Genomic DNA, 12,960 nt, shown 5'->3' with positions numbered 1-12,960 from the left:
GGCCAACCCTGCATAAGGATGCGAAAGAATATTGTAGGGCATGTCACACATGTCAAAGTACCAATAGGTGATCATGAAGGGATGAACTTCCTTTGATGCTGCAGGTGACATTACAACCATTCGAGAAATGGGCAATTGACTTTGTGGGTCCAATTCAGCCTTAGGGAAAGAGGATAGGTGTGTGGTACATCATCACCGCGACTATGTACTTGACCAGGTGGGCGAAGGTGTAGACTATGAAGGACTATACAGGCACAATAGCAACAAAGTTTATTTTTGAATACATGTTGACCAGATTTGGTTGTCCAAAGACCTTGATGAACGATTGCGGTATGCACTTTCTTAATGAAACAATCAGCGCGTTGACAAAAGAATTTTAGGCGTATCATCAGAAAACTATGCCTTATCATTCACAGGCCAATGGGACGGTGGAATCATTCAATCTGATACTAGAGAGCACTGACGAAGGTTTGTAATGATCAAAGAAATGACTAGGATGTGTGCATACCCACGGGGCTATGGGCCTACAGAATGACTTGCAAAAAGCTAACTGGGTAATCACCTTTCAGACTCTTGTATGGGGTAGAAGCTATGATTCTAATGGAATACATTGTACCTAGTCTCTGCATAGTGGCACTCGCAGAAATGGCAGACCGCAAAGACCTAGAAGAGAGGCTCGTTCAGCTAGCAGAGCCTGAGGAGGACTGATTTCTAGCTAGATTTCATCAACAAGTTCAAAAGGAGCGTGAAAAGGCATGGCACGATCAGCACATCAAACTGCGCACCTTTAAGGTAAATGATCTAGTCTTGTTATATGACAATAAATTTGATAAATTTCCAGGGAAATTTTGGATGCACTAGCCAGGGCCATATTTCATCAAGGAGATCATTGATGGTGGAGCAGTTCAACTGGTTAAATTGAATGGAGAACCCTTCCCAGGGAAGGTTAATGGCAGCTGATTGAAGGCATACACTGGTGATCTAGCTAGGTGACTATATGAGGGAAGCACAGTCTTAACACTCCAGGTAGATGAAAGGAGGTGCGAGACTATAAAATACATTGCCCAGGTTGGAGAGCTACATGAGGAGAGAACTGTGTGGAATGAGGAATGTCACATAGTCCACAACAACATGCAGAGATCTACACTACCAGGGGAGAAACAGCACAAAGCAGCTGGGAAGTGACTGTTAAAGTCACTTTTCATGATTTGACAATGAAAAAATGGCTAAATGGAGCCGGAGGGGGGGGGGGGTGGCATTTAAGTGAGAATTTATGGGAAAGATATTTGAAAATTTGCCACCAATCTAGCATTAATGAACCGATTTTGGGGGGAACGGTCAGATTTGAATTCAAAATGGCCTATAAATTACATATGGCCACCCAGCGGAAAACACTTTGCATATTGAGAAATTGTGAATTGTGTTGTGTGTTGTGCATGAACTGCACATTTTTCGAAGAGCTACTTGATTGCCTAGTGTTCGATCGATTTCTAGAAACTGTTCGTAAAATAATTCATGACATTATTCTAAGAGAAAAGATCATGGATGTTGAAGCAATGACAGCCGAGGGAGATGTTTCGGAGGTCACTATGGTAGCAGAAGGAGCTGCCCTAGAGGTTGCACCTGAAGAGATCCCAACTGAAGTACCAAAGTCTCCATGGTCACCTAGACCAAGGCCTACCCTAACCAAGGAGGATCCCAAGAATAAGAAGAGCAAGCAGGTCACGACACTACAACCGGTGCATTCATCTCCTAGAAAACACTCACAAAAGGATAAGCCCACCCCACAGGAAAAGGGAAAGGCGATTAACCTGGAGCTAGAAGAAGAAGAGATTGAGGATATTCTAATGGATGATGAGGATGTTGGGGTTGAAATAGAGGATGTTGAAATTCAGCGGTCTGACCCCATCACTAAGCTACCCAAGTATGTTCCTCCACATAGGGGTAAGACCAAGGTGCCCAAGGAAACTGATGAGAGTAAGGTTACCCTTTACACACCCCTCTTACCAGACCAAATTATTTTCAAATGATCGCACTTGGGGCATGTCCCACTTGTGAAATTAAAAGATTGGGATTTAGCAGACATAGAGCAGTTCCCTCATTTAGCAATGGACCAACTTATGCACGGGTCCTCCATAAAAATACTGGAGTGACCGTGTTGGAACCGTGAAAGTGGTTGAGAGGCGTGGATAAGGAAGGACTATTCAACCTGCTATGGGTGTCGCATTATAACCAAACACCCATCACAATGGTCGTAATCAAGCTGCTTCTATGCTTGGTACACGATGGGTGCTTGTGGCTAGAGGAGCCAATACCCACGACCAATATGCTCATCCATAGGATCACGTGGCTATTGTACATAGGGGAAAACCCAGCCATGGCCTTTAGTGGAAAGGCTGGCGAGCATGTCCTTGGGGAGGTCATGAAGGAAAAGTTCAAATTAGTAAAGAAGTTGCGTGACTATGCCATTTCGAGCATCTGTTACCCTATGGTTAAAGTGGCAACACAACTCTTGGCAGGGAAGGGCATGCGGAAGTGTCGCACAGATGAAGTGTCGGCGCCCGTCATAACTTTGGTGGCCTAATGTGCAGAGGGAGTTCAATTTAATTGGGTGTGCTACCCTTTTTTAGAGTTCCTCATGAACTGTTATGAGGCACAAGATCTCAGCAACCTGTTCCACTATGCATGGCTCTTGTTGTCCATAGTGCTGATAGCATGGGAGCTACCCGAAGACAGTCAATTTCCTCTGGTTGCACCAGACCTACCAGAGGCAGCAAAGTACGCTTCTTTGTGGACGACTCAGGACCCTCAGAGGATAAATGATAGCAAGATCTTCTGGATGTTGATGGAGATGAACATGCATATGGCCATCGACCGCAAGCCACGGTTGTCGCCTACCAATTTTGACAAATTGTAGGAGTACGTGCAATTCAAGGCTAATTTCCACCACATCTCAATACAGGCATGAAAGGACCCTGAGTAGAAGTGGTATGAATTGCCCTATTTGGTAACATATGATGCAATCGATGTGGTCCTTGAATGATGGCTGATAGAGTGGCGCACTGCCTCAGACTTGGTTGCGGGATCAAGCAAGTCCACCACACAATGAAAGAAGGAAGAGGCCAAGCTAAAGATGAAGTAGCTAGTTGCGAAAAGGAAAAAGGAGGCCCATGACAGGGCTAGGACAGTGCGTGTTGGCGCGCAATAATCGAGTGGGCAGACAGGAGAAGAGGAGTGCGGCTCTGACAGAGGTCAGAATTCACCTTCACCAGAGATAGAGGAAGAAGAGGATGAATAGATAGAATAGGGAGGAGTGGAGCCAGAGACAACTTCATTCTGTATCAAGCACACAAGAGGACCAGAAAAGGTAGGGCCATGAAAGAAGTTCAAGGCTAGCAAGATGCCTCTAGATCTAATCACCCTGATAGAGGGGTATCTGAATGATATAGGGGATGCAGTGTGGGATGCCACTACGGAACTACTACAATAATTCAAGCAGTAGCAGCAATAGGTGTTGGGGGCTATTCAAACGGGTTTGTGTGAACTACAGATCCATGCTTCACAGACTCAAACCAGCATGACACCCACGTGTTTGGCCTTTCACACCTCAGAAGTTGCAGGGATGTTGTACACAAGGGACCCCCAAGCCATAGTGCTGTCAAATGGAGCATTGACAATGGCGACTGGTGTGATTGCAGAAACTTGGGCCTGCAAACAACATGCTTTACAAGTGATCAACGAAAAAAATGTCAACAACAATCAATTGGCTATGCAAAGAGACTCTGTTGTTCAGCTTATGACAGACCTGATATACAAGAGTTAGTGAATAATCAAGGTTGTGGATGAGGCATGCCGAACTGTCCCAAAGCTAGCCATTCCTGAGGCTGAGCTGTAGATGTGCAGGTTTGGAAACTCATTGTGGGAGTGCGCGACACACGCAAAGAGTTAGTAAAGGTTCAGCTAGAGTTGAACCTCAAAATTGCATAATTGTAGTTGAAGGGCTAACCTTCAACTCCACCGAAAGTCAGGGAGCAATGCACTACTACTGTGACAGATGCGATCACAGCAGTATTGAGTGCAGTGATAGACTGCACAACCCTTTTTGAGGAGTCGCTCGAGGTACTCAACAACTTGCAAGAAGACCCTAATGTGCAGAGGTTAGAGATAGAAGTGTGGGAACTACAACAGTGCTATGATGAGGTTAAAGTGACAACGCACACTGTGGCCATCACATAGAGACTAGTGAAGTTGTAAGAGGCCAAGGCATTGAAAGAACATGTAGATGTAGCTCAACACAAGGAAGCCGTGTTGAAGGCTCACTCGAAGCCTTGATTGGATGAGGACTATGTGATCATGACCACCATTGAAGGCAAGTTAGCTAGTATGCAGGAGGCTCACCAGAAGCTATAGGCTGATAGCGCAGGGCCAGCGATAGAGCAGTTGATTGAAGAGATGACGTAGGCGGAAACACAGTGCACCGCCAAAGTAGTAGTTGTCCAAGTTGAGCTTGGAGGTCTTCGCGACAAGATCTTCGCGCTAGCCGAGTGACTCCAGGGCAAGTCACCATGTTTTTGTTGGGGGGCTGTTGGGAATAGGTCCCCTGGGGGTCATTTTTGGGGTTACAAACCCAAGCTTTGGGGTAGAAGGCCCGAATTTTGTATAAATAATGTAAAGTCTCCACATGTTGTGCTCGCAAAGCTCGAAGATATCTGATTTCAAAAGGGGCTTTCCACCCTTAGTCTAGATAGGTTGCGTCAGTTTTGGAGATTCGCCCTTGGTCAGTGGACCATGAGATTGTATAAAAAATAGATTCTTAGAGAGTCTAACGAAGTGCAGTAGTCATGCGTCATTGATGTAATAGGTTTTGAGAGCTAAGAGTGAGAGTCTTAGTGGAGGAAGAGGCACTGCACCTGAGTGCGCAGAGGCCTTGGGTAGAAGTCTGCGACTGAGTGCGCGGACCCCTGCAGCTTTGTGCGTAGGGCAGTTAGAGTCCATATTGAAAGTGTGAATCATCAATAAAGAGACATGTTATGAACTTATTGTGTACTTTCCATCTATCTAAGCATTATTTTACTATTGTTATAAATGTTACGATTATGCTATGTTGAATGCTAAGTTTCAGATATAATGTTAAGTTGATGCACGAAAATATATGTTTCCATCTGTGAACGCAAGTAATAATATATGTTTAGGCGAGGATAATCTTAATTATATGGCAAAGTTGGCTAATACCTAAGACAATTTGGGAAACAAGTGAGTAACCTAGTTACAAAGGCGCATAAGTGCCTGAATCATCGTCTAGGGTTGTGTGAAGGGCAATCAGATACCTTCATGGAGGTTCTGAAAGATGGAAGAAGAAGTACATCGATAAGCCCTAAAGGCTTATCGATCTATGCAAATACAGGAGTAAGGGTATAAGATTGACATCACGACTATCTCAGGGTGCGGAAGCTTGGTTCATGCATCCCCACATACTGCTTCGGGTGAGACTTCAGTCCGCACTCTATGGATTGATGCCGAAAGGGCTAGTAGTGTAGGGATTTTCTTGGCTACTTAACACTGAACCTGGGTTAGGGCCCATCAAGGCAACAGATTGGGATTTCTATAATTTGTTGATAATGAAGTTGAAGAAGAGACAAATGGTGTTTGAAAAAGATGATATGAGGGTTGTTATCACTCTTGACCGCTCAGAAGGAGTGAGCTATATAGAGCCTGTCTAGGATGAGCACTCTGACATAGATGTCGACAAATTTTATCAGATGACTCCTAAGGAGAAAGATTGGATTAATCCCATTATAGATGGAAAATTGGGCTAGAAATAGGACAATTCTTGTACTTCAGATTCCGAGGAAGAACTAGAAAATTGGTAGAACATGTTATATGAATTCTCTGCCACAAAAACACCTCATTTGATAAATTATAAGGTATGTGATCTACCTTATTATGATGGGATAATATATGTAAGCCTGTTTCTTGATGAATATGAAAGAGAAATACCAGAAGAATAGAGGTTGCAAGATTTGGATTAGCCCTAAGTGATACACCTGCTAGATGGTGTGGTAATCATAAAATAAATATAGAGGATTGGTAGCAGTGTCAAAGATTAATGTGGATTGGGTTTGGCTCAATTGACACAAAAATATAAGTAAAGCATGATGGTAAGGTTGATCCCTAGGAGCATATTCATTGTTTCACTTTAGTTTGGAAAGCAAATCCAGAACAAGAGTGGGTATATGAGTTTATCCACACACTAGAAATGATTCCTATGAATTTGTATATTGAAACAGAACTGCGACATGGAACTGTGAACTACACATATTTGGTTGAAGGGTTCATACTAACATTCCATTTGAAGATGATTTCCCATGTATAAACTCATCTCTTCAGGTAATCAAAGAAATTTTTTTTGAGAATGAAACCCCATTAACTTGGTAGCATGACTCGGATGGGTAGTTACAAAATGCATTGGAATGTTATAGTATCACTGTTGAAGAAGATGAATATATGTGCAATATTGATATACCAGAATAGGAAGGAAATTGCAAAGTTATTAAAATATAACCAGAAATACTAGATATAATGAAGCCAGTAAGAATAGAGAAAGTGAATATTGGGATACGAGGAGAACCCACCAATATCGTAGATAACCTGCTTGACATGTAGTTGTTCACAATTAGGGTCACAAATTATCACTTCATGAATATTATTCAGTTTCTAGCCACAGGAATAATGCATGTAGTGTAAACTACACAGCAGAAGAACGAGTTGGTGGTAAAAGTAGTTGATTTCATGTTGATTGTAGGGTAGTTGTACAAAATGGGACTGGATGAAATACTACAAATATACATCCAAGAACATGAAAGGAAAAGTATTCTAGCAGAAGCTCATGGAGGAGTCACAAGTGTACATTATGTAGGAAAGGTCATTGTGCAAAAAATATTGAGAGATGGATTATGGTGTAATGATGCAAAAGTGTTTGTTGAGGATGTGATATATGTCAAAGAATAGGAAGGCCATCGAGAAGAGACAAAATTCCATTGAATCCAAAGGTGATGTTGCACAAATTTGACAAATGGGTTATTGACTTTATTGGACATATTAACCCACCAGGAAAGAATTTTGCTGAAAGATACATAATCATTGCAATTGATTATTTGATGCAGTGGGAAGGCATAACTAGTGAAGGATTGCAGTGAAGATACCACTGCGAAGTTCATTTTTGAATACATTCCATCTAGATTTGGGTGTCTGAAGATATTAATGAGTGACCGAGGCTCACATTTATTGAATCAGACTATTGAGGTGCTGACTGAAGAGTTTGAAGTACACCATTAGAAAAGTACCCCATATCACCATCAAGTGAATGGGATAGTCGAAGATTTGAATAAAATTCTAGAGAATGCACTCACAAAAGTTTGCAATGTGAACATAAATGACTAGGATTTAAGGATTCCAGTGATGTTTTGGGCATTAAGGATAACATGCAATAAATTGATAGGCCATACACTTTTTAGGCTGGTATATGAATAAAAAGTAGTCATGCCTATGGATTACATTATGCCTAGTTTAAGAATTGCAACCTTCACAAAGATGGCAGATACCGATATAATGGAGGATAGGATGGCGCAATTTGTTCCTTTGGAGGAGGACAAGTTTATAGTAGGTTTTCATCAGCAAGTAAAAAAAGAAAGGGAGAAAGCCTGGCATGATAGGCACATCAAGAAAAATACACCTTGGGAAGGAGATCTTGTACGCTTATATGATATAAAACTCACGAAGTTCCAAGGAAAATTTAAGACACATTTGTTAAGACTGTATATTATCAAACATGTCTTTGATAGTGTCGTAGTTCAGCTCACAAAGTTAAACGATCAGCTGATTCTAGGATGAGTGAATGGTAGTAGATTGATGGTATAGAGGGACGTCCTTGTCCCTTGAGCTTCACACTGAAAGATGAAAGGAGAAGAGTCTTAGTGCCACATGCAGTTGAAAGTGGGAGCTGGACTATAAACTACTCTTCAGAAGGGGACTTCATTGAAGAAGGCTACTGCACGATATTCAGGAGTATGTCGAAGTTAGAAAGAACCATGCCAAAGGAGGATTACCGTGTAATATTCAGAAGTATGTCAAAGTCTGAAAGAACCATGACGAAGGGTAGATTATTACGCGATTTTCGAAGATAACCGGGAAAATATGGTTGTTCGAAGGAAAATGTTTTCATTAAAAGGAAGTTGTCATCAAAAGGCATATGAGAAACACATTTATGAAGCACAACTAGTTTGATATGGCACCATACCTAGATTAAATGAAAAAGATATAAGATAATTATGAGGTTTGAAATTCAAATTCTCTATAAAAGTTATGTCCTACTCCACATTCTACACTTTGCTATCTAGAGAATTTAGTTTGAGAATTTGGAATCAAAAGTGAGTCAAGTGTGTTACTGTATGTCTAAAAGAAGCTTTGAAGAAATTACTTAAGCATTTGTAGAGAAAGGGCTAGTATGAGTCATGGAAGCTCAGGCTGGTCACTCTGGAGCACCGAATGTACCCCTGTCCCCAAGTAGTGTGAGGTTGCCTTGAAAACAAGTAGTTACAGAAGAAAGTAATAGAAAGTGTGTTGGTGGTATATGTGTTAGATCATATAAGAAAATTAGTAATTATGCATTAATATAATATTTATAACTGAATAACAACATGGATCAATGCATAAACAAGATAAATGTTAGGAGTAGAGAAAAATTTATTTATTGATGTAAGATAAATGAAAGGTGGAAAAATACAACCTAAGTCTTCCTCCAACTCCAAGCGGAACCGTCCTCCGGATCCGTCCTATCCTGGTCTTAGCAATCTTCGTCCATCGATACACACAAGGATGTCATAAGAGGGATGAAAGACATCTCAAAAGAGGCAACAAAGGTTTCCTATAACTTGGGGAGTGTAGGATGCACTGGGATTTCTTCAGACTCGACCAAGGAGCAATTATCTATAGTATTAGTATCTCATCTCTTCTCCCCTTAGGCCTTCCCATGGACCTTTATTTATATTTCTCCAAATTAGTTTTTCAGTTGGGAAACAATTGGGCCACAAGCTATAGTAGGTGAGTAATAGGTAAAACCTATAAACTCCACTTGAATTTAAGGAGATTTATTATTTTTTAGTGTTTTAACACATATACATGGGTTGGGTATATGCTGAATCATGTGTACATGCTTTTCACACAGGGAAAAGTAGCGTATGGGAAATAAAACACTGTTTTTTAGAATTTGGACCAATTCTGGAGAGGAAGGGTTTCCCTAGGCCATAACCAGAGAATCATATCTGGCAAGAGTGGTAAATGGTGCTATAACAGATGCTCCCTAATATATGAGGTCAAAAGGGGTACATGATGGCTGAAATGTATTAAGTGTATAGAAGGAATCATGCTGAGGGTGGAGAGGAGTTTACCAAAATTCATCCTGCCAAGCCAATGAAAGAGATCAGAAAGAAACTGATGTTTGAGGTAGGCATACCCATGCTCAAAGATAATAAAGCATGTTCGCATGTCAAATACAAAAGAAGATCCAATATGCATACAAGTATAAAGGAACTGAAGATACATACTGGAGCATTCGATCATATACAGATAAGTACATGTCTCAATATCACATATAAAGCATTGATCAATGACGCTAAAGTAGAAAGCTGATCACTAAAGTCATAAGTAGAAAGCTGATCACTGAAGTCATAAAGATGATCCAAAAAAAAGTACCAAGTCAAATGGTGGAACAAATGGTACTACACTGTAACTGGGATTTCGACATATAGGATGTCACTGTAAGGAACTTAACATATAAGGTGGATGGTGTCAATGAGCAGAAACAGGAACAACTGACAAGTGAACCAAGAAATGATGATACAAACTTGAGGTCTTCACCAACTGCCATGGCACATTTCTACACAATGGGAATAAATGATCTGAAGTCGACCATGTGAGAAATCATTTGATTACCGATCATTGATGTATATCGTTAACAAATGCATGACTACTCACCGATAATTATGATGAGAATAAAGGTACCCAATACAATCTAACAAGTGTGAATAAATGAGTTGTAGTCGAACACTTGGAAGAATATATCAATTAGGATATAATGATGTTTCCCACTGTTGATAGTGAAGGATTCTACCATTGATGACTACAAACCCTAAGGTACTTCCAAATGGACTCTAGATCTTTTTCCCAGAGCAATGGGTTTAAGTCAATGGGAAGAGATCGGCTAGAAGGAAGGCATTAAGGCATCCTTCATCAATCCAGTGCGAGTGTAACCCATCGACAAATAATGTGGAAGGAATTGGAAGAATGAAGATGTAGTTACCCAATCGAAGCACATTTCTGGCTACACAAGATGTAGCTAGCGAATGATAGAAATCCTCAGAACCAACCAATAATGAAAGCTAACACAGAGGTGAGGAATCCACCAATAGGGTCAAATGGAAACCAAGGTATTGTACGAATCCCAATGTGTGATAATGAAATCTAATGTCTGTAGAAATTTTGAATAATTTAACACATATTCAATGGAGATTATCCTGATCATGTACTATTGTGGAATACATACACAATACATAAGCTCCTCTACGTTGATCATCAATATAGCAGCATCAATAACAATAAAACATCAAGAGCATTCACAAATTAACACAGTATGTAACCTGGGGAAAGCATCTTGCTAAAAACCCCACAATATCTGTATATTAATGATTGAGAACATGTAACATTACAAAGTACAATGCTTATCACAAGCAATCCAGTACCAGCTCCACCTGTTACACACAATACAGCTCAGATCTGATCTCCAAATCTATTCCACTGCTTGCCTGCCTCTCCAGCTCAATACCTGCTTAAGAACTTGATGAGAATGGTTTACCAAACTCATATTTCACCTGCAAAGAATCACTCACACTGTGTTGGACGTGAGAACAGGCTACAATACTTGATATTGGCCAATTCATTGGCATACTCAATCCCTTTGATTGTGCAAATCATCGTGCACAACTATAGTCACAACTGATAGCAATATGGTCCTCTAACACCTGTCCCTGCTGAACTGAACATGCACTGACATGCAACTGAGTTAACTGATGTATTCTATAGTTGCATTATGAGTTAATAACTTGTGAATTTATTAATAACTAATTCACCCAACTCATCTATAGTCTATTTGCCAGTTAGACTAAATACAACCAATTTAACAAAGCTAAACTGAACACAACTCCATCAACTGCACCTCTAGTCCACTAAACTCAACTCACTTGAGTTCTAACTGAAGTCCTGCATGCAAATATTAGTCATCCCATAGGTAACCACATATTTCCCTCTGGGATCTGCATGTACCACATCCGTAGCTCATCCTGAAGTGCTCCAAGAGAATAAGATCAAGTTTATAGTCCAAATATTATTATGAGACAATAATATTTGACTTTTCTATTTTTGACAGCCAGTCTAAAAATAGACTTTGATCACTCACACTGTGATCACTCACACTGTGGTCACCCACACTATGATCACTCACACTGTGGTCACCCACACTGTGATCACTCATACTGTGGTCACCCACACTGTGATCATCCCTGTTGGGATCAAAAATAGAACTTGCGCCATAATTTGCCTGCGGGCCCACTTAGTGAAGGCGACTCTTTTCACTAAGCTCCATCATCTTGTTGCAATCTCAACAATATCAAACACAAGGGAAACCACTCAGTCAAAGATCCATGATACTAATCGATGTTGAGCATAAGGTAACCTATCAATAATGAAAATAGGGCCAGGGTGTAGCTCTAGATCTGCTCTTAGAGCAATTTTTTGTAGTCGATAAGAGCAAGACCAACCAGCAAGAAGTCAAAGGATACCTTCTCAAACCAACACTAGCAAAGGACCAAATAGCTAATGTGATAATGAACATGACTCTGAAAACCAGGTATGGGCGACTGAAAAAAAGGTGAAGAGACACCGCAGAAAGGCCGACTTCGCTTTACTTCCCTTGAACAAAAGAACGACTCAAATGTGATTACATGGCAGCATATGATAACTTTGTATAAGTTTGTCATGCAGGAGGCATAAGAAAACTCTCCATATGATTGGAAGAGATAACCAATCGGAGGAGTACTGACTCAATAAGAAGGTTAAGGCTCTCCTAAGAAAAACTAAATCCCATCCCAATGGAAGAAAGATTTATATTTTGAGTGATTTGTTAAAGGGCGACAAAACTGACTCTAGCTACCATCAATTATGGAAATAATGTCTTTTTCCCACTCTTTTTGGGAGCTATATATATATATATATATATATATGTCTTTTCATATTCATGAAACCTAAAAAGGAATAAAAGAATGTTATAGTACAGCGGAAAGAACGAGTGTCCAAATACAAATGCGCTAGTTCCTGGGAGGAGAACATTCCCATGCTCATTGCATGGTGACGAAACTGGTCAATGAAACTCAAAGGAATGTTCCTTCCATAGGTAAAAAGGTGTGTCAAGTTGCAGAGGCTAAGTGATTGCAAGGTTGATTTCACAGAAGACATGGTCAAAAGGTGGCTTAAACATGAGTCCAAGTGAAGTCAACTCAAGGCCAAAAGGTACAAATGGTCAACATGCAATGCAACAGTACAACTCAACATAATGGAGCCTCTAGGGTATAAAGACAAAAAATAGTGAAGAAGAGAGAGAATGAGTCTCCAAAGCACAAGTCATGGTGAGACTAAAGAGGACTCCTGAGCCTACTCAATATAGCAACATGGGAAACATATGCTAGTGAGGATCTAACTAAGATGCCCATGTAAAGGTTGGCTCTACCATCATATCATGATTTTATAAGTTGGCGAGTGAAAATGGTTTTGGAATAAAGACATCACGGGGTCGACCCTATGGAAAAAATATCGCAATATGGAGGCTAGTATGAAAAATGCAGCAGAAAGTGA

This window comes from Pinus tabuliformis, chromosome 8 (assembly GCF_031772625.1).
Source record: "Pinus tabuliformis cultivar Carrire ecotype Pingquan chromosome 8, CPIR1, whole genome shotgun sequence".
In the NCBI taxonomy this organism is placed as follows: domain Eukaryota; kingdom Viridiplantae; phylum Streptophyta; class Pinopsida; order Pinales; family Pinaceae; genus Pinus; species Pinus tabuliformis.
The sequence above is the reverse complement of the archived record's forward strand: the minus strand, read 5'-3'. Positions refer to the sequence as shown.